This window comes from Bos indicus x Bos taurus, chromosome 25, assembly GCF_003369695.1.
Source record: "Bos indicus x Bos taurus breed Angus x Brahman F1 hybrid chromosome 25, Bos_hybrid_MaternalHap_v2.0, whole genome shotgun sequence".
Lineage (NCBI taxonomy): Eukaryota > Metazoa > Chordata > Mammalia > Artiodactyla > Bovidae > Bos > Bos indicus x Bos taurus.
Window position 1 is genome coordinate 23,239,401 of NC_040100.1, and position 19,547 is coordinate 23,258,947.

The window sequence follows — 19,547 nt, forward strand, 5'->3', positions numbered from 1 at the left end:
CTGAGCTGTATGAGCTACTTATATATTTTGGAGATTAATCCTTTGTCTGTTGCTTCATTTGAAGCTTATTTTCTCCCATTCTGAGGGTTGTCTTTTTCATCTTGCTTATTGTTTCCTTTGCTGTGCAAAATGCTGGAGAGGATGTGGACAAAAGAGAATCCTACTACACTATTGGTGGAAATGTAAATTGATACAGTCACTATGGAGAACAGTACGGAGATTCCTTAACAAACTAGGAATAAAACCACCATGACTGAGCAATCCCATTACTGGGCTATACCCTGAGAAAACCATAATTCAAAAAGACACATGTACCCCAATGTTCATTGCTGCACTCTTTACAATAGCCAGGACATGGAACCAACCTAGATATCCATCAACAGATGAATGAATAAAAAGATACAGTATATATATGTGTATACACACACACACACACACACAATGGAATATTATTCAGCTGTATAAAGGAATAAATCAGAGCCAGCTGTAGTAAAGTGGATGAACCTAGAACCAATTATATGAGTGAAGTAAGTCAGAAAGAGAAAAACAAACATCATATATTAACAGATATATATGAAATCTAGAAAAATAGTACTAGTAAACCTATTTGAAGAGAAGAAATGGAGATGCAGACATAGGCAGCAGTTTGTGTACACTGCATGAGAAGGAGGGAGTAGAACGAATTGAGAAATTAGCATTGATATATATACATTATTGTGTAAAATAGGGATCCCAAAGAGCACTCTGTGATGACCTAAAAGGAGGTGGATGGGAGCAGGGAGGGGTTTTTAAAAAGGGAGGAAATATAGATATATAATTATGATTAACTCATGTTAATCTGTTATGCAGCAGAAAACAACACAGCATTGTAAAGCAATCATCCTCCAATTAAATTTTATTTTAGAAAATTCAGATAAAACAATCAATGGGGGAAAAAGAAACACTGTTGAAAGAAAAGACAATTAACAGAAACTAAACCTAAGATTATCCAGATGTTGGAATTAGCACAATGAGATTTTAAAACACCTGTAAATACTCTCGATGATAAAATAAATGTTTGTAATACATAAAATATATTAAAATGAAAATTTGGGGAATTCTAGAACTAAAGGAAATATAATATATCGTGGTGGTGGTGGGGGGAACTTTTCACTAGATGCTGTTAGAGAAACAGAGATGACAAAAGAGAGAAACAATAATCTTGTTGTTGTTCAGTCACTCAGTGGTGTCCAAGTCTTTGGAACCCCATGAACTGCAGCACATCAGGCTTCCCTGTCTTTCATTATCTCCCAGAGTTTGCTCAAACTCATGTCCCTTGAGGTGGTGATGCCACTGAACCATCTCATCCTCTGTCACCCCCTTCTCCTCTTGCCCTCAATCTTTCCCAGCATCAAGGTTTTTCCAATGAGTTGGCTCTTTGCATCAGGTGGCCAAAGTTATTGGAGTATCAGTGTCAGCATTAGTCCTTCCAATGAATATTCAGGGTTGACTTTCTTTAGGTTTGACTGGTTTTATCTTCTTGCTGTCCAATGGACTCTCAAAAGTCTTCTCCAACACCACAATTTGAAATTCTTCAGTACTCAGCCTTCTTTATGGTCCAACTATCACATATGTACATTACAACTCGAAAAATCATAGCTTTGCCTATTCAAGTTTTTGTTTCAGGCAAAGTGATGTCTCTGCTTTTGAATACACTGTGAATGTGAAAGTCGTTCAGTTGTGTCCCACTCTTTGTGATTCCATGAATTGTACAGTTCATGGAATTCTCCAGGCCAGAATACTGGAGTAGGCCTTTCCCTTCTCCAGAGGATCTTCCCAACCCAGGGATCAAAATCAGGTCTCCCACATTGCAGGTGGATTCTTTACCAGCTGAGTCACCAGGGAAGCCCAAGAATACTGGAGTGGGTAGCCTATCCCTTCTCCAGTGGATCTTCCTGACCCAGGAATTGAACTGGGGTCTCCTGCATTGCAGGCAGATTATTTACCAACAGAGCTATCAGGGAAACCCTTAATACACTGTACAACAACCATAAGACATACCAATAGAATTAACCAAAGAAAAGAAAGAAAAATTTTTTAAATAAATTGGGCCCTGGGGACTTGTTAGACAATATAAAAACCCTAATACACATGTAACTGAGCTTCTTAAAAAAATGAGAACTAAAATGCAACAGGAAATATATTTCAAAAAATAATGTGTGATAATTTCTTGAACTTGATGAAAGACAAACTTGTGAATTTTTTAAAAAGCTTTATCAATTTCCATGCATGATGAAGATAACAAACTATTTTAAAATATATCAAATCTAAGGATTGAACAGCAAATATAAAGGGGACTTCCTTAAAAATAGCAAAGAAAAATGACAATACTTTCGGTGGAAACAAGAATATGAATAAACACAAACTTCTGTGGGGCCCAGAAATGAATGTGATAATATCTTCAAAGGGATGAAGGAGAAAGAAAAACTGTTAACTAAGAATTGTATAAACAGTGAATATTTTGTTCAAGAAAGAAAGCAGTGTATTAGGAAAAAAAATGGCAACTTAGGAAAATCCACCTTCACTGTCACCTCACAAAGATTAATGTATTATCACCTATGAATAAAAGCAGGTCCAGGTGAACTATAGCACTCACTTAAGAACACCGTATACAAACACCATAACACCATAACAGAAATCTGAGAATAATTACACAAGAACAGAGGAAGACAATTTCATTTCCCTACCTTATTACACTCCACAAGCTGACATTATTCAGAAGCAGAAAGGAAAACCCCAGCTAGTAAGAGTTCCTCCTGGCAGGCAAGGAAGAGTAGGGTGGGGGACCAGCTTCTCCAGACTTGTATCACACTGGGTGAAATTTCCACTTCAGTTTCACTTCACACAGACTCAGTAAAGCTGAGACTTATTGACCAGGCTATGGACAAGGAAGAAAAGCACATACACCAAAGCCACTGTGGTTCAGAGAACCGCTAGGCAGAAAAGAGCAGCTTTTGCCACTGGCAACTCAACAGTCATATTTTGTTCCTGTTTTGTTCACTCTTTCAGTCATGTCCAACTCGTTGCCACCCCATGGTCTGCAGCATGCCAGGCTTCCCTGTCCTTCACTATCTCACAGAGTTTGCCCAAATTCATGTCTATTAAGTTGATGATGGCATGCAACCATCTCACCTTCTGTTGTCCCCTTCACCTTCTGCCCTCGATCTTTCCCAGCATTAGTCTTTTTCAATGAGTCTTCACATCAGGTGGCCAAAGTATTGGAGCTTCGGCATCAGTCCTTCCAACAGATATGCAGGGTTGACTTCCTTTAGGATTGACTGGTTTGATCTCCTTGCTGTTCAGGTGACTCTCAAGAGTTTTCTCCAGCACCACAGTTCAAAAGCATCAATTCTTTGGTGCTCAGTCTTTTTTACAGTCCAACTCTTATGTCTGTACATGATGACTGGAAAAACCATAGCTTTCACTATATGGATCTTTGTGGGCAAAGCGATGTCTCCACTTTTTCAGAGCCTTTCTTACAAAGAATGAGCGTCTTTTAATTACATAGCTGGAGTCACCGTCTGCAGTGATTTTGGAGCCCCCCAAAATAAAGTCTGTCTCTGTTTCCATTGTTTCCCCATCTATCTGCCATCAAGTGATGGTACTGGATGACATGATCTTAGAGTTTTGAATGTTGAGTTTTAAGCCATCTTTTTCACTCTCCGTTTTCATACTAATCAAGAGGCTCCTTAGCTCCTCTTCCCTTTCTGCCATAAGGGTGGTCTCGTCTGCATATCTGAGGTTATCAATATTTCTCCCGACAATCTTGATTCCAACGTAAGCTTCACCCAGTCCAGCACTTCACATGACATACTCTGTATAGAAGTTAAATAAGCAGGGTGACAACATACAGCCTTAACATACTCCTTTCCCAATGGTGAACCAGTTCACTGTTTCATATTCATTTCTAACTTTTGCTTCTTGACCTGAATACAGGTTTCTCAGGAGGCAGGTAAGGTGGTCTGGTATTCCCAACTCTTTGAGAATTTTCCACAATTTGTTGTGATCCATATAGTCAAAAGCTTAAGCATAGTCAATGAAGCAGGAGCAGTTTTTTTGAAATCTCTTGTTTATTTTATGATCCAACGGATGTTGGCGATTTGATCTCTGGTTCCTCTGCCTTTTTGAAATCTAGCTTCTACATCTGAAAAATCTGTTTACGTACTGTTGAAGCCCAGCTTGAAGGATGTTGAGGACGACCTTGCTAGCATATGAAATGAGAGCAATTGTGCAGTAGTGTGAAAATTCTTTGGCATTGCCCTTCTTTGGGGATTGGAAAGAAAATTGATCTTTTCCAGTCCTTTGGCCACTGCTGAGTTTTCCAAAATTTCTGACATATTGAGTGCAGCACTTTAGTTCATCTAGAATTCCACCACCTCCACTAGCTTTGTTCATAGTAATGCTTCCTAAGGTCCACTTAACTTCATACTCCAAGATATCTGACTCTAGGTGAGTTACCATACCATTGTTGCTATCCGGGTCATTAAGACCTTTTGTTATACAGTTCTTCTGTGTATTCTTGCCACCTCTCTTTAATATCTTCCGCTTCTGTTAGGTCTGTACCATTTCTGTCCATAATAGTGCCCATATTTGCATGAAATGTTTCCTTGGTATCTCTAATTTCTTGAGGAGATCTTTAGCCTTTCCCATTCTATTTTTTTTGCTCAATGTCTTTACATTGTTCACTTAAGAAGGCTTTCTTATCTCTCCTTGCTATCCTCTGGAACTTTGCATACATCCTTTTGTTCTCCTTTGCCTTTTGCTTCTCTTCTATTCTCAGCTATTTGTAAGGCCTCCTCAGAAATCCACCATGCCTTGTTGCATTTCTTATTCATGGAGATGGTTTTGGTCACTGCCTCCTGTACAGTGTTACAAACCTTTGTCCATAGCTCTTCAGGCACTCAATCAGATATAATCCCTTGGATCTTTGTCACTCCCACTGTATAATCATAAGGGATTTAATTTAGGTCATACCTAAATGACCTAGTGGTTTTCTCTACTTTCTTCAATTTAAGTCTGAATTTTGCAAACCACTTCAGCACTCTTCCTTTTAGAACCCCATGAAAGTGAAAGTGAAAATCTCTCAGTCATGTCTGACTCTTTGTGACCCCATGGACTAAACAGTCCATGGAATTCTCCAGGCCAGAATACTGAAGTAGGTAGCCGTTCCCTTCTCTAGGGGACCTTATCAACCCAGGGATTGAATCCAGGTCTCCTGTATTACAGGCAGATTCTTTACCAACTGAGCTACCAAGGAAGCCCAAGAATACTGGAGTGGGTAACCTAGCCCTTTTCCAGTGGATCTTCCCAACTCAGGACTCGAACTGGGGTCTCTAGCATTGCAGGTGGATTCATCAGCTGAGCTACTAGGGAAGCCTGAGGACCCCATGAACAGTATGAAAGGGAAAAAAGATATGAAACTGAAAGATAAACCTCTAAAGTCACTAGGTGTCCAATATAATACTGGAGAAAATTGGAGAAGTAGCTCCAAAAGGAATGAAGAGGCTGAGTCAAAGCAGAAATGATGCCCAGTTGTGGATGTGTCTAGTGGTGAAAGTAAAATCCAATGCTGTCAAGGACAATATTGCACAGGAACCTGGAATGTTAGGTCCATGAATCAAGGTAAACTGGAAGTGGTCAAATAGGAGATGGCAAGAATGAACATCAACATTTTAGGAATCAATAGACTAAAGTGGGTGAAATTAGGTGAATTTAATACAGATGATCATTATATCTACTACTGTGGGCAAGAAATGCTTAGAAGAAATAGAGTTGCCCTAATAGTCAATGAAAGAGTCCAAAATGCAGTCCTTGGATGCAATCTGAAAAACGACAGAATGATCTCTATTTGTTTTCAAGCAAACCATTCAATATTGAGTAATCTAAGACTATGCCCCAACCAGTAATGCCAAAGAAGTTAAGTTGAATGGTTTTATAAAGATCTACAAGACGCCCTGGAACTGACACCAAAAGAAATGTCCTTTCATCATAGGGGACTGGAATGCAAAAGTAGGAGCTAAAGAGATACCTGGAGTAACAGAAAAGTTTAGCTTTAGAGTACAAAATGAAGCAGAGCAAAGTCTAACAGAGTTTTGACAAAAGAACACACTGATCATAACAAACACCCTCTTCCAACAACACAAGAGATGACTCTAAACATGGACATCACCAGATGGTCAATATCAAAATCAGACTGATTATATTCTTTGCAGCTGAAGATGGAGAAGCTCTTTAGACACAGCAAAAACAAGATCAGGAGCTGACTGTGGTTCAGATCATGAGCTCCTTATTGCAAAATTCAGACTTAAATTGAAGAAAGCAGGGAAAAGTAACAGCCACAGAATACCCTTCAAATCACTTCAGATCTCCACACATTTGCATATTTACATTTGTTAATGACAGCCACGTCAGTCCCTCTGTGCTTTCCTGTACCCTGCCCTACTGGAGTTTCATGCCACATCAATATCCATCAGAGGTCCTCTCTACCACTGTGTGTGAGACACCAGCTATGTGAAACCATCCCCAACCCCACCAGAATCAGAAAGCTATGATAGTAGCCTGCTCAAGCTTCTACAGAGGTATGAGTGCAAGACTCTAGCAAAGACCCTCTGGCCAATAACAAACTCAACTCCGTGCTCTTGCTCAGGGCTAGCCTCTCCAGCTATGTATCTACATGACACCAGCTTCATTCTCTTCTTTGGCCCCCACTGTAGTGCCAACACAAGGGGAGCAGGTAGTGTGCAATCAAGGGTAAACATATGGACCATTTACTGGATAAGGGAATGGCAAACCACTTCAGCATTCTTGCCTTGACAACTCCATGAACAGTATGAAGAGGCAAAAAGATATGACACTGGAGGATAAACCCCTCCTACCCCCAGGTCACTAGGTGTCCAATATGCTACTGGAGAAAAGGAGAAAAATAGCTTCAGAAGGAATGAAGAAGCTGAGCCAAAGAAGAAATGATGCCCAGTTGTGGATGTGTCTGGTGGTGAAAGTAAAATCCAAAGCTTTCAAGGACAGTATTGCATAGGAACCTGGAATGTTAGGTCTGTGAATCAAGGTAAATTGGAAGTGTTCAGACAGGAGATGGCAAGAGTGCACATTGACATTTTAGGAATTAGTGAACTAAAGCAGACAGGATTGGGTGAATTTAATTCAGATGACCATTATATCTACTACTGTGGGCAAGAAATGCTTAGAAGAAATGGAGTAGCCCTCATAGTCAACAAAAGAGTCCAAAATGAAGTACTTGGATGCAATCTCAGAAATGACAGAATAATATCTGTTTGTTACCAAAGAAAACCATTCAATATCACAGTGAACCAAGTCCATGCCCCAACCACTAATGCCAAAGAAGCTAAAGTTGACAAGTTCTATGAAGACCTACAAGACCTTCTAGAACTAAGATCAAAAAATAAGATGTCCTTTGCATCATAGGAGTCTAAGATGCAAAAGTAGGAAGTCAACAGATACCTGGAGTAATAGGTAAGTTTGGCCTTGGAGTACAAAATAAAGCAGGGCAAAGACTAACAGAGTTTTGCCAAGAGAATACACTGGTCATAGAAAACATCTTCTTCCAGCAACTCAAGAGATTACTCTATACATGGACATCACCAGATGGTCAGTATCAAAATCATATTGATTATATTCTTTGCAGCCAAAGAAGGAGAAGCTCTATACAGTTAGCAAAAACAAGACTGGGAACTGACTGTGGCTCAGATCATGAACTCTTTATTGCAAAATTTAGACTTAAATTGAATAAAGTAGGGAAAACCACAAAGCCATTCAGTTATTATGTAAATCAAATCCCTTATGATTATTCAGTGGAAGTGACAAATAGATTCAGAGGATTAGATCTGATAGGCAGAGTGCCAGAAGAACTCTGAATGGATGTTCGTAACATTGTACAAGAGGCATGGATCAAAACCATCCCCAAGAAAACGACATGCAAAAAGGGACAATGGTTGTCTAAGGTGGCCTTACAAATAGCTGAGAAAATAAGAGAAGTGAAAGGGAAAGGAGAAAAGGAAAGATACACTCACCTGAATACAGAGTTCCAAAGGAAAGCAAGGAGAGATAAGAAAGCCTTTCTAAATGAACAACACAAAGAAATAGAGGAAAACAATACAATGGGGGAAGACTACAGATCTCCTCACAAAAGTTAGAGACAAGAGAACAGTTCATGCAAGGATGGGCAGAATAAAGGAAAGGACGATAAGAACCTAATAGAAGCAGAAGATATTAAGAAGAGGTGGCAAAAATACACAGAAGAACAAAAAAAAAAAAAAAAAAGTCTAAATGACCTAGATAATCATGATGGAGTGATCACTCAACTAGAGGCAAACATCCTAGAGTGTGAAGTCAAGTGGGCATTCAGTTCAGTTCAGTTCAGTTGCTCAGTTGTGTCTGACTCTTTGTGACCCCATGAATCGCAGCATGCCAGGCCTCCCTGTCCATCACCAATACCTGGAGTTCACCCAGACTCACATCCATCGAGTCAGTGATGCCATCCAGCCATCTCGTCTTCTGTTGTCCCCTTCTCCTCCTGCCCCCAATCCCTCCCAGCATCAGAGTCTTTTCCAGTGAGTCAACTCTTCGCATGAGGTGGCCAAAGTACTGGAGTTCCAGCTTTAGCCTCATTCCTTCCAAAGAAATCCCAAGGCTGATCTCCTTCAGAATGGACTGGTTGGATCTCCTTGCAGTCCAAGGGACTCAAGAGTCTTCTCCAACACCACAGTTCAAAGGCATCAATTCTTCGGCGCTCAGCTTTCTTCACAGTCCAACTCTCACATCCATACATGACCCCAGGGAAAACCATAGCCTGGACTAGACGAACCTTTGTTGGCAAAGTAATGTCTCTGCTTTTGAATATGCTATCTAGGTTGGTCATAACTTTCCTTCCAAGGAGTAAGCGTCTTAATTTCATGGCTGCAGCCAAGTGGGCATTAGGAAGCATTATTATGAACAAAGCTAGTGGAGGTGAAAGAATTCCAGCTGAGCTATTTCAAATCCTAAAAGATGACACGGTTAAAGTGCTGCATTCAATATGTCAGAAAATTTGGAAAACTCAGCCAAAGGACTGGAAAAGGTCAATTTTCATTCCAGTCCCAAAAATGGGCAATGAGAAAGAATATTAACAATACTGCACAACTGCACTCATATCACATGCTATCTAGGTAATATCTAAAATCCTACAAACTATGCTTCAATAGTGTGTGAACTGAGAACTTCCAGATTTCAAAGCTTGATTTCAAAAAGGCAGAGGAACCAGAGATCAAATTGTCAATATCCATTGGATCATAGGAAAAGCAAGGAAATTCCAGAAAAACATCTTCTGTCTCATTGACTATGCTAAAGCCTTTGATTGGGTGGATCACATCAAACTGGAAAATTCTTAAAATGATGGAAATACCAGACCACCCTACCTGCCTCCTGAGAAACCTGCATGCAGGTCAAGAAGCAATAGTTAGAGCCAGACATGGAACAATGAACTGGTTCAACATTGGGAAAGGAGTACATCAAGGCTATATGTTGTCACCCTGCTTATTTAACTTCTATGTAGTTACATCATGCAAAATGCTGGCTTAATGAAACTCAAGTGGGAATCAAGATTGCTGTGACAAATATCAATAACCTCAGATATGCAGATGACACCATCTTATTGGCAGAAAGCGAAGAGGAACTAAAGAGCCTCTTGGTGAAAGTGAAAGAGGAGAGTGAAAAAGCTGGCTTAAAACTCAACATGCAAAAACCTAAGATCATGGCATCCAGTCCCATCACTTCTTGGCAAATAGATGGGGAAAAATGGAAACAGTGACAGACTTTATTTTCTTGAGCTCCAAAATCACTGCAGACAGAAACTGAAGCCATGAAACTAAGACATTTGATATTGAAGAAAAACTATGGCATATTTAGACAATTGAAAAGCTGAGATATTACTTTGCTAACAAATGTCTGTATAGTCAAGGCTATGGCTTTTCTAGTAATCATTTACGGGTATGAGAGTTGAACCATAAAGGAGGCTGAGTGCCAAATAATTGATGTTTTTGAACTGTGGTGCTAGAGAAGACTGTTGAGAGCTCCTTGGACTGCAGGGAAATCAAACCAGCTGATCCTAAAGGAGATAAATCCTAAATTTTTTTTTTTGTATGGACTGATGCTGAAGCTGAAGCTCCAATACTTTGGCCATCTGATGCAAAGAGCAAACTCATTAGAGAAGATTCTGATGCTGGGAAAAATTGAAGGCAGGAGGTAAAGGGGATGACAGTGGATGAGATGGTTGGATGGCATCACCAATTCAGTGAACATGCATTTGAGCAAACTCTGGGAGAGACTGAAGGACAGGAGAGCCTTTTGTGCTGCAGTCCATGAGGTCGCAGAGTCAGACATGACTGACTCACTGAACAACAGATTGGACAGTCAAGGCCCCTTTTGTTTCTTGTTGACTTGATCAGGCCCTGCTGTCTGTCACAGGCCAGTACCACCAAACCCACTTGTAGCTAGTCTCTCCAGCAGTGCACTTGTCTGCCCCTAATTCAACCCCTGTCACTAGCTTCCACTGTAGACTGCATATCCAAGTTGAGAGTGTGCCACCATAGAAGAACATGCTGACAGCTAGGGATTCCACAGGTTCCAATGAGCCCATCGTCGTTCACATCCCCTGCTACCTTCCTTGGCCACCATCACTCTGCACGTGTCCACAACTGTCCTTCACTACATAGGCAGTTGCAGGTGGCACCTACAGCCAAGTGTATGCTCTAGACTTCATGGCTGCCTGATCTGATTCCTAACTGTTTCACAGGAGGCACTGCTTAGGACTCCAATAGCCATTACAACCACTGAGTACCCCCAACACACACACACGCACACACACACACACACACACACACACACACACACACACACAGTGTTTGCCAAGGACTAAACAGATGAAAGAAAAAACATTTAATGAAATACAGCATCCTTTCATGATGAAATGTTCAGCAATTTTGTAGAAGGAATATACCACAACAATAAAGGGCATACGTTAAGAACACAAATCCAAGACATCATCATACTCAACAATGAAAGGTTGAAAACTTGTATTTCATAAAAATGTAAACCTTTGAATATATGTTCAAGTAATAATTAACAAGGGAGCCAAGAATATTCAATGGGAAAAAGGCCCTCAATAAACGGTGTTGGGAAAACTAGTTATCCACATGCAGAATGAATCTGGACCCCTATTTTGCAACATTCACAAAATCAACTCAAAGCTGTTTAAGGATTTAAAAATAAGTTGAAGTTATAAAATGCCTAAAAGAAAACAGGGAAACCCTCCCCAACATTCTTCTTTATATTGGTACTTTGGATATGACACCATAATCACAATTAACAAAACCAAAAATAAACAAGTGAGAATACATCAAACTAAAAAACTCCTACACAGCAAAGGAAACAATCAACAAAACAAAAAGCCATCTAAGGAATGGGAGAAATTATTCACAAACTATGTATCTGATGAAGAGCTAAAATACCAAATATAAAAGGAATTCATACAACTCAATAGAAGAATAATACTAACTCAGTTTAAAAATACGCAAAGTACCAAAACAGATAGTTTTCCAAAGAAGGCATACACGGCCAACAGGCATATGAAAATGTGCTCAACATCACTAGTCATCAGGGAGATATAAGTCAAAACCACAGTAAACTATCACCTAACATCTGTTAGAATGGCTATCATATAAAAGACAAGGGGTAAGTCCTGACAAGAATGTGAAAAAAAGAGAACCTTTGTATACCATTGGTAGCAATATAAAGTGGTATAGCCACGATGTAAAACACTATGGAAGTTCCTCTAAAAGTTAAAAAGATAACTACCGTATGATTATTACTATGGAAGATATATTACTATGGTAGATATATACACTTCTGAGTATATATCCAAAGGAAATAAAATCACTGTCTTGAAGAAATAGCTGCACCCCTCCCCATGTTCACCACAGCATTATTAACGATATGCAAGACATGGAAACAACCTAATTGTGTATCAACAGATTAATGAATAATGATTTATGTCTATCTATTTATAGAGAGAAATGGTAGTTTCCGGTCCTGGACTGGGAGGTGGGAGAAATGGGGAGATGTATGTCACAGGCTACAAATTTCCGGGTATAAGTTCTGGAATCCAATGCACAGCATAGTAACTATAGTTAACAATATTGTGTTGTATACTACTGCAGAGCCGACCTTTAAAGTTATAACCACACGATGAAAAATTGTAACTCAATGAGGTTATGGATTTCTTAACAAACCTTTTGCAGCAGTAATTTTGCAATATGTATGTATATCAAATCATCACACTGTATACTTTGAACATACAAAACATCATTTGTCAGTTATAGCTCAATAACTATGGGAAAAGTAGACTTTCTGTTCAGGTCTTTTGAGATTCAATAAGAATTTTAGGATTGATTTTTCTGTTCTCCTTCTTTCTTTAAATAACTTGGATTTTACTAGGGCCAGCACTGAATCTGAATGTTTTGGGGGGAGTATTGACACCTTAGCAACATTAAATCTGCTGATCTATGAATATAGGGTATCTTTTCATTTATTTGTATCTTCTTTAATTTCTTTCAGCAAGGTTTGTCATTATACATGTCTTTCATCTCTTGGGTTAATTTTATTCTTAAGTATTTTATTCCTTTTTTGGTAAGAAAATGTATTTTATTTATTTATTTTTTAAATTGAAGGATAATTGCTTTACAGGATTTTGCTGTTTTCTGTCAAAACACATGAATAACCATAGGTATACATATATTCCCTCCCTCCCATCTTCCTCCCCATCCTATCCCTTTAGGTTGATAGAGCCCCTGTGAGTTTCCTGAGACATAAACAAATTCCCGTTGGCTCTCTATTTTACATATGCTAATGTAAGTTTCCATGTTACTCTCGCCATACACCTCACCCTCTCCCCATGTCTGTAAGCCTGTTCTCTATGTCTGTTTCTCCATTGCTGCTGCTGCTGCTGCTGCTGCTAAGTCGCTTCAGTCATGTCCGACTCTGTGTGACCACAAAGATGGCAGCCCACCAGACTCCCCTGTCCCTGGGAGATTATCCAGGCAAGAACACTGGAGTGGGTTGCCATTTCCTTCTCCAAAGCATGAAAGTGAAAGGTGAAAGTGAAGTTGCTCAGTCATGTCTGACTCTTAGCGACCCCATGGACTGCAGCCCACCAGGCTCCTCCGTCCATGGGATTTTCCAGGCAAGAATACTGGAGTGGGGTGCCATTGTTTCTCCATTGCTGGCCTGCAAATAAATTCTTCGGTATCATCTTTCTAGATTCCGCATATATGCGTTAGTATACAATATTTATCTTTCTCTTTCTGACATACTTCACTCTGTATAATAGGCTCTAGGTTCATCCACCTCATTGGAAATGATTCAAATGTGTTTCTTTTTATGGCTGAGTAATATTCCATTGTGTATATGTACCACAATTTCTTTATCCATTCATCTGTTGATGGACATCTAGGTTTCTTCCATGTTCTAGCTAATGTAAATAGTGCTGCAATGAATAAAGGGATACATGTGTCTTTTTCAATTTTGGTTTCCTCAGGGGATATGCCTAGGAGTGGGATTGCTGTGTCATATGGTGGTTTTATTCCTAGTTTTTAAAGGAATCTCCATACCATCTTCCATAGTGGCTATATCAATTAACATTCCTACCAACGGTGCAAAAAGTTTCCCTTTTCTCCACACCCTCTCCAGCATTTATTGTTTGCAGACTTTTTGTTGATGGCCATTCTGACCAGTGTGAGGTGATATCTCATTGTAGTTTTGATTTACATTTCTGTAATAATGAGTGATGTTGAGCATCTTTTCATGTGTTTGTTAGCCATCTGTGTCCTCTTTGGAGAAATGTCTGTTTAGGTCTTTTCCCCACTTTTTGACTGGGTTGTTTGTTTTTCTGGCATTGAGTTGTATGAGCTGCTTGTATATTTTGGAAATTAATCTTTTGTCAGTTGTTTCATTTGCTATTATTTTCTCCCATTATGAGGGTTGTTTTTTTGCCTTGCTCATAGTATTTTAGTCTTTTGATGCTGTTGTAAATGAAATGTTTTTCTTATTTTTGTTTTTGGATTGTTCACTGTTATGTATAGAAATGCAACTAATTCTTGTGTGTTGATTTTGTACTTTGCAACTTTTCTGAATTGATAAACTCATGTTTTTTTGTGGGAATTTAGGATATTTTGTATATAAGATCATGTTGAGAACAGAGGTAATTTGAACTTATCACTTTCCAATTTGGATGTCTTTTTGTCTCTTTCCTGCTTAAATTCTGTAGCTAGCACTCCTAGAATTATGTTGAACAGAAATGTAAAAGCAAGTATCTTCATTTAGTTTCGATCTTAGAGGAAAATCTCTCAGTGCTTCAATATTGACCATGATTTTAGCTGTGGGCTTTTGATACAAATGTATTTATTATGTTAAGGTAGTTTCCTTCTGATTTGTTTGAGCATTTTCTATCATAAAATAATTATCATTCTGTGAATTATATTTTCTCATGATCATGCAGGTTCTTTTTTTTTTTCTTTCATTCTGTTAATACAACATATTACATGGACTAATTTTCATGTGTTCAACCATCCTTCCATTCTAGGAATAAATCCCACTTGGTCATTGTGAATAATCCTTTTAAGGTGCTTTTGCCTTGTTTGATAGTATTTTGTTACTGAGTTTTGCATTGACATTTACTAGGGATATTGGTCTGCAGTTTTCTTATAATGTCTTTGGCTTTTGTGTCAGGGTAATGCTGGCCTTACTGAATGCATTTGAAAGTGTTCTGTCTTTTACAATATTTTAGAAGAGATTGAGAAAACTTGATATTAATTCTTTTCTAAATATTTGGAAAAATTCACCTGTGAAGTCATCTGGCCCTGACTGCTCTTTGTTGGGAGTTTTTTTTTTTTTTTTTTTTTAATTACTGATTCAATTACCTTACTTTTTATAGGACTTATTTGATTTTATATTTCTTCATGATTCAGTTTTGTGCATCTCTTGGACTTTGTCGATTTCATCTAGGTTCTCCTACGTAAAATCAGCAATCGTATTCCCTCTTTCATTTCTGGTTTAGTAATTTGAGTCTTCTCTTTTATCCTTGTCACTCTGTAAATTTTTCTCAAATATATTGATCTTTTCAAAGAAACAACTCAATTTTGTTCATTTTCTCTATTGTGTTTCTATTCTTTATTTCATTCATATCTGCCCTAGTTTTTATTATTTATTCTTCCTGTTAGCCTTGGGTTTAGTTATTCTTCTTTTTCTAGTTTCTTAAGTTGTAAAGTTAGGTGGTTGCTTTGATAGTGTTCTTTTTTTAAATTTATTTTTAATTCGAAGATAACTGCTTGACAATGTTCTGTTGGTTTCTGCTGTACAACAATGCAAATCAGCAAAATGTATACATATGTCCCCTCCCTCATGAGCCTCCCTCCCACCCCCAGCTCCATCCCGTCCTTCTAGGTTGTCAGTTTTCTTCTTTTAATATAAGCATCTCACACTGCTTTTGCCACATTCCTTAATGTGATATATTTTCATTTTCATTTGTCTCAAAGTATTAACATTTTCTAATTTCTCTTGTTATTTCTTATTTGACCTAATGGTAGTTGAACATTATTTTTTGCATTTCCACATTTGTTATTTTCCAGTTTTCTTCCTGCTATTCTTATCTAGTTTCATTCATTTGTGATCAGAAAGCATACTTTGTAGGATTTCCATTTTTTAAGTTTATTAAGATTTATTCTGTGGCCTAGCATATGGTCTATCCTAAAGAATCTTTCTTGTGCATGCAAGAAAAATGTGTATTCTGCTTTTGTTGAGGGAAGTGTCCTTTTATGTCTGTTAAGTCTAGTTGGTTTATGGCATTGTTCATGGTCTCTCTGTCCTTGTGGCTCTTCTGTCTTAGTGTTCTATTTACTGTTTAAAAATATGATACTGAAGTTTCTGATTATTATTGTATAGTGTTTATTTCTCCATTGTGTCAATGTTTGCCTCACATATTTAGGATATTTGGTGCTATGTTTATAATTGCTATAGATATCCTTTTATATTACATCCTCTTTGTGTCTTAGTCTTATAACACTTTTTGGTTTAGAGTCTACTTTACCTGATATTGGTGCAGCTCATTCTGCTCTCTTTTGCTTACTATTTGCGTGGAGTATCTTTTCTTATCCTCTCACTTACAACATATATGTTTCCTTGCCCAATAAATTAAAATCTGCCACTGCTTCCACTTTTTCTCCCTCTATTTGCCATAATGTGATGGGACAGGATGCCGCAATCTTAGTCAATTGCTTAATTTTAAGCCAGTTTTTTCACTCTCCTCTTTCACCCTTATTAGTTACTCTTAACTTTCTGCAATTAGAGTGCTATCATATGCATGTCTGAGGTTGTTGATATTTCTCCCAGTAATCTTGATTCCAGCTTGTGGAATAAAGTTTGGCATTTTGCACAATGTACTCTGCATATAAGTTAAATAAGCAGGGTAACAATATACAGCCTTGATGTATAACTTTTCTAAATTTGAATCAGTGTATTGTTTCATGTCTGGTTCTAACTGTTGCTTCTTTCCTGCATACAGGTTTCTCAAGAGACAGGTAAAGTGGTATGGTATTCCTATTTTTAAAGAATTTTTCACAATTTATTGTGACCCACACAGTCAAAGGCTTAGTGTAGTCAATGAAGCAGAAGTAGATGCTTTTTGGAACTACCCTGCTTTTCCTATGATCCAGTGGATGTTGGCAATTTGATCTTTGGTTCCTTTGCCTTTTCTAAATCCAGCTTGTACATCTGGAATTTCTTGGTTCACGAACTGTTGAAGCCCAGCTTGAAGGATTTTGGGCATTAGCTTATAGCGTGTGAAATGAGCACAATTGTATGGTAGTTTGAATATTCTTTGGCATTGACTTTCTTTGGGATTGGAATGAAAACTGACCTTTTTCAGTCCTTTGGCCATTGCTGAGTTTTCCAAATTTTCTGACATATTGAGTGCAACACTTTGACACCATCATCTTTTAGGATTTTAAATAGCTCAGCTAGAATTCCATCACCTCCACTAGCTTTGTTCATAGTGATGCTACCTAAGGTCCCTTGACTCCACGCTCCAGGATGTCTGGCTCTAGGTTAGTGAGCCATCATTGTTATCCAGGTTATTAAGACCCCCCCCCTTTTTTTTATAGGTCTTCTGTGTATTCTTTTCACTTCTTCTTAATCTCTTCTGCTTCTCTTAGGTCCTTGCCATTTCTGTCTTTTATTGTGTTCATCTTTGCATGAACTGCTCCACTGATATCTCCAATTTACTTAAAGAGATCTCTAGTCCTTCCCATTCTATTGCTTTTCTCTATTTCTTTGCATTGTTCACTTAAGAAGGCTTTCTTATCTCTTCTTGCTATCCTCTGGAACCCTGCATTCAGTTGGGCGTTATCTTTCCTTTTCTCCTTTGCTTCACTTCTCTTCTATTCTCAGCTATTTGTAAGGCCTCCTCAGACAACCATTGTGCCTTGCTGAATTTCTTTTCCTTAGTGGTGTCACCAGTTCCTGTATAGTGTTACAAACCTTCACCTATAGTTCTTAAGGTACTCTGTCTACCATTTCTAATTTGTTGAATATATTCATCATCTTCACTGTATAACCATAGGGATCTGATTGAGGTCATACCTGAATGGACTAGTGGTTTTCCCTACTTTCTTCAATTTAAGTCTGAATTTTTCAATAAGTAGCTGATGCTCTGAGCCACAGTCAGCTCCAGGTCTTGTTTTTGCTGACTGCATAGAGCTTCTCCGTCTTCAGCTGCAAAGAATATAATCAGTCTAATTTCAGTTTTGACCATCTGGTGATGTCTGTATGTAGAGTTGTCTCTTGTTTTGTTGAAAGAGAGTGCTTGCTATGACCAGTGCATTTCTCTTCACAAAACTCTGTCAGACTTTGCTCTACCTCATTTTGTATTCCAAGGCCAAACTTACCTGTTACTCCAGTTATCTCTTAACTTCTTCGTTTTGCATCCCAAACCCCTATGATGAAAAGGAATCCTTTTTGGTGTTAATTCTAGAGGGTCTTTTAGTTCTTCATAGAATCATTCAACTTTAGCTTCTTTGACATTAGTTTTTGGGGCATATATTTGGATTACTATAATATTGAATGGTTTGTCTTGGAAATGAAACCAAGATCATTCTGATGTCTTTGAGACTGCACCGAAGTACTGCATTTTGGACTCTTTTGTTGGCTATGAGGGCTCCTCCATTTCTTAGGGATTCTTGCCCACAATAGTAGATATAACAGTCAACTGAATTAAATTTACCCATTCACGCCCATTTTAGTTCACTGATTCCTAAGATGTTGATGTTCACTTTTGCCATCTCCTGCTTGACAACACCCAGTTTACCTTGATTCATGGACCTAACATCCCAGGTTCCTATGCAATATTATTCTTTGCAGCATTGAACTTTACTTTTAACACCAGATTTTAGCGATTACAGTTACTTTTTATTCTTTTGTCTTTCAAATCCTGTTAAAAAAAAAAGGTATGATTATAAACCAAAATTGTAATAATATTTGTTTTTACTTTTATCCATGTATTTAGCTTTACTCTAGAATTTTTATTTTCATATGGCTTTGAGTTACTGTCCAGTGTCCTTTCATATCACTTTGAAGAAGAATCTTTAAATTTTCTTTTAGGGTAGATTTCATAATGAACTCCCTCAGTTTTTATCTCTGAATATCTCAATTTTTGAAGTGCAGTTTTACTAAATATAGACTTCTTGGTTGACCATTTTTTAAGCTTTCATTAAATATATCATCTCACTGCCTTCTGACCCGCAAGGGTTTAACTGAGAAAATTTCTGATAATCTCATTAAGGATCTCTTGTACATGGTTGTTTTTCTCTTGTTGCTTTCAAGATTCTTTGTTTTTCAACAGTTTGATTATAATGTGTCTCACTGTGGATGTCTCTCTGATTGTCCTACATGGAGTCCATTGAGCTGCTTGTATTAGCGTATCCAAGTTTTTTCTCAACTTTGGAAAATTTTCAGCTTTGCTTTTTCAAGTAAGTTCTCTATCCCTTTCTTTTTTGCCTCTAGGATTTTCAGAATGTGTAGCTTGGTTTGTTTTATATTGTATGATAATTTCATTAGATTCTGTTCAGTTTTCTCCTTTCCCCCCACCCTTTTTCTGCTCCTCAAACTCAAGAGCTTCAAATAGTATGTCTTCACATTTGCTGACTGTTCGTCTTCCTGCTCAAGTCTGTTGATGAATTCCTATGGTGAAGTTTTCAATTCAGTTTTGTATTTTTTAGCTTCAGAATTTTTGTTTGGTTCTTTTAAAAATTTGTCTTTGTTGATATTCTTACCATATAGGGCTTTCTTGACTTACTTCAGTATTTTGCTCATGTTTCTTTTAACTTAGTGAACATATTTCGGAGAAGGCAATGACACCCCACTCCAGTACTTTTGCCTAGAAAAACTCACGG

The 19,547-nt window shown here is 38.1% G+C and overlaps 1 protein-coding gene across 1 annotated transcript in view; it reads right to left on the minus strand.

Moving 5' to 3' along the window:
- The window catches only part of LOC113883381 (ATP-binding cassette sub-family A member 3-like), a 211,026-nt gene that overhangs the window by 89,525 nt on the left and 101,954 nt on the right, over positions 1-19,547 (minus strand).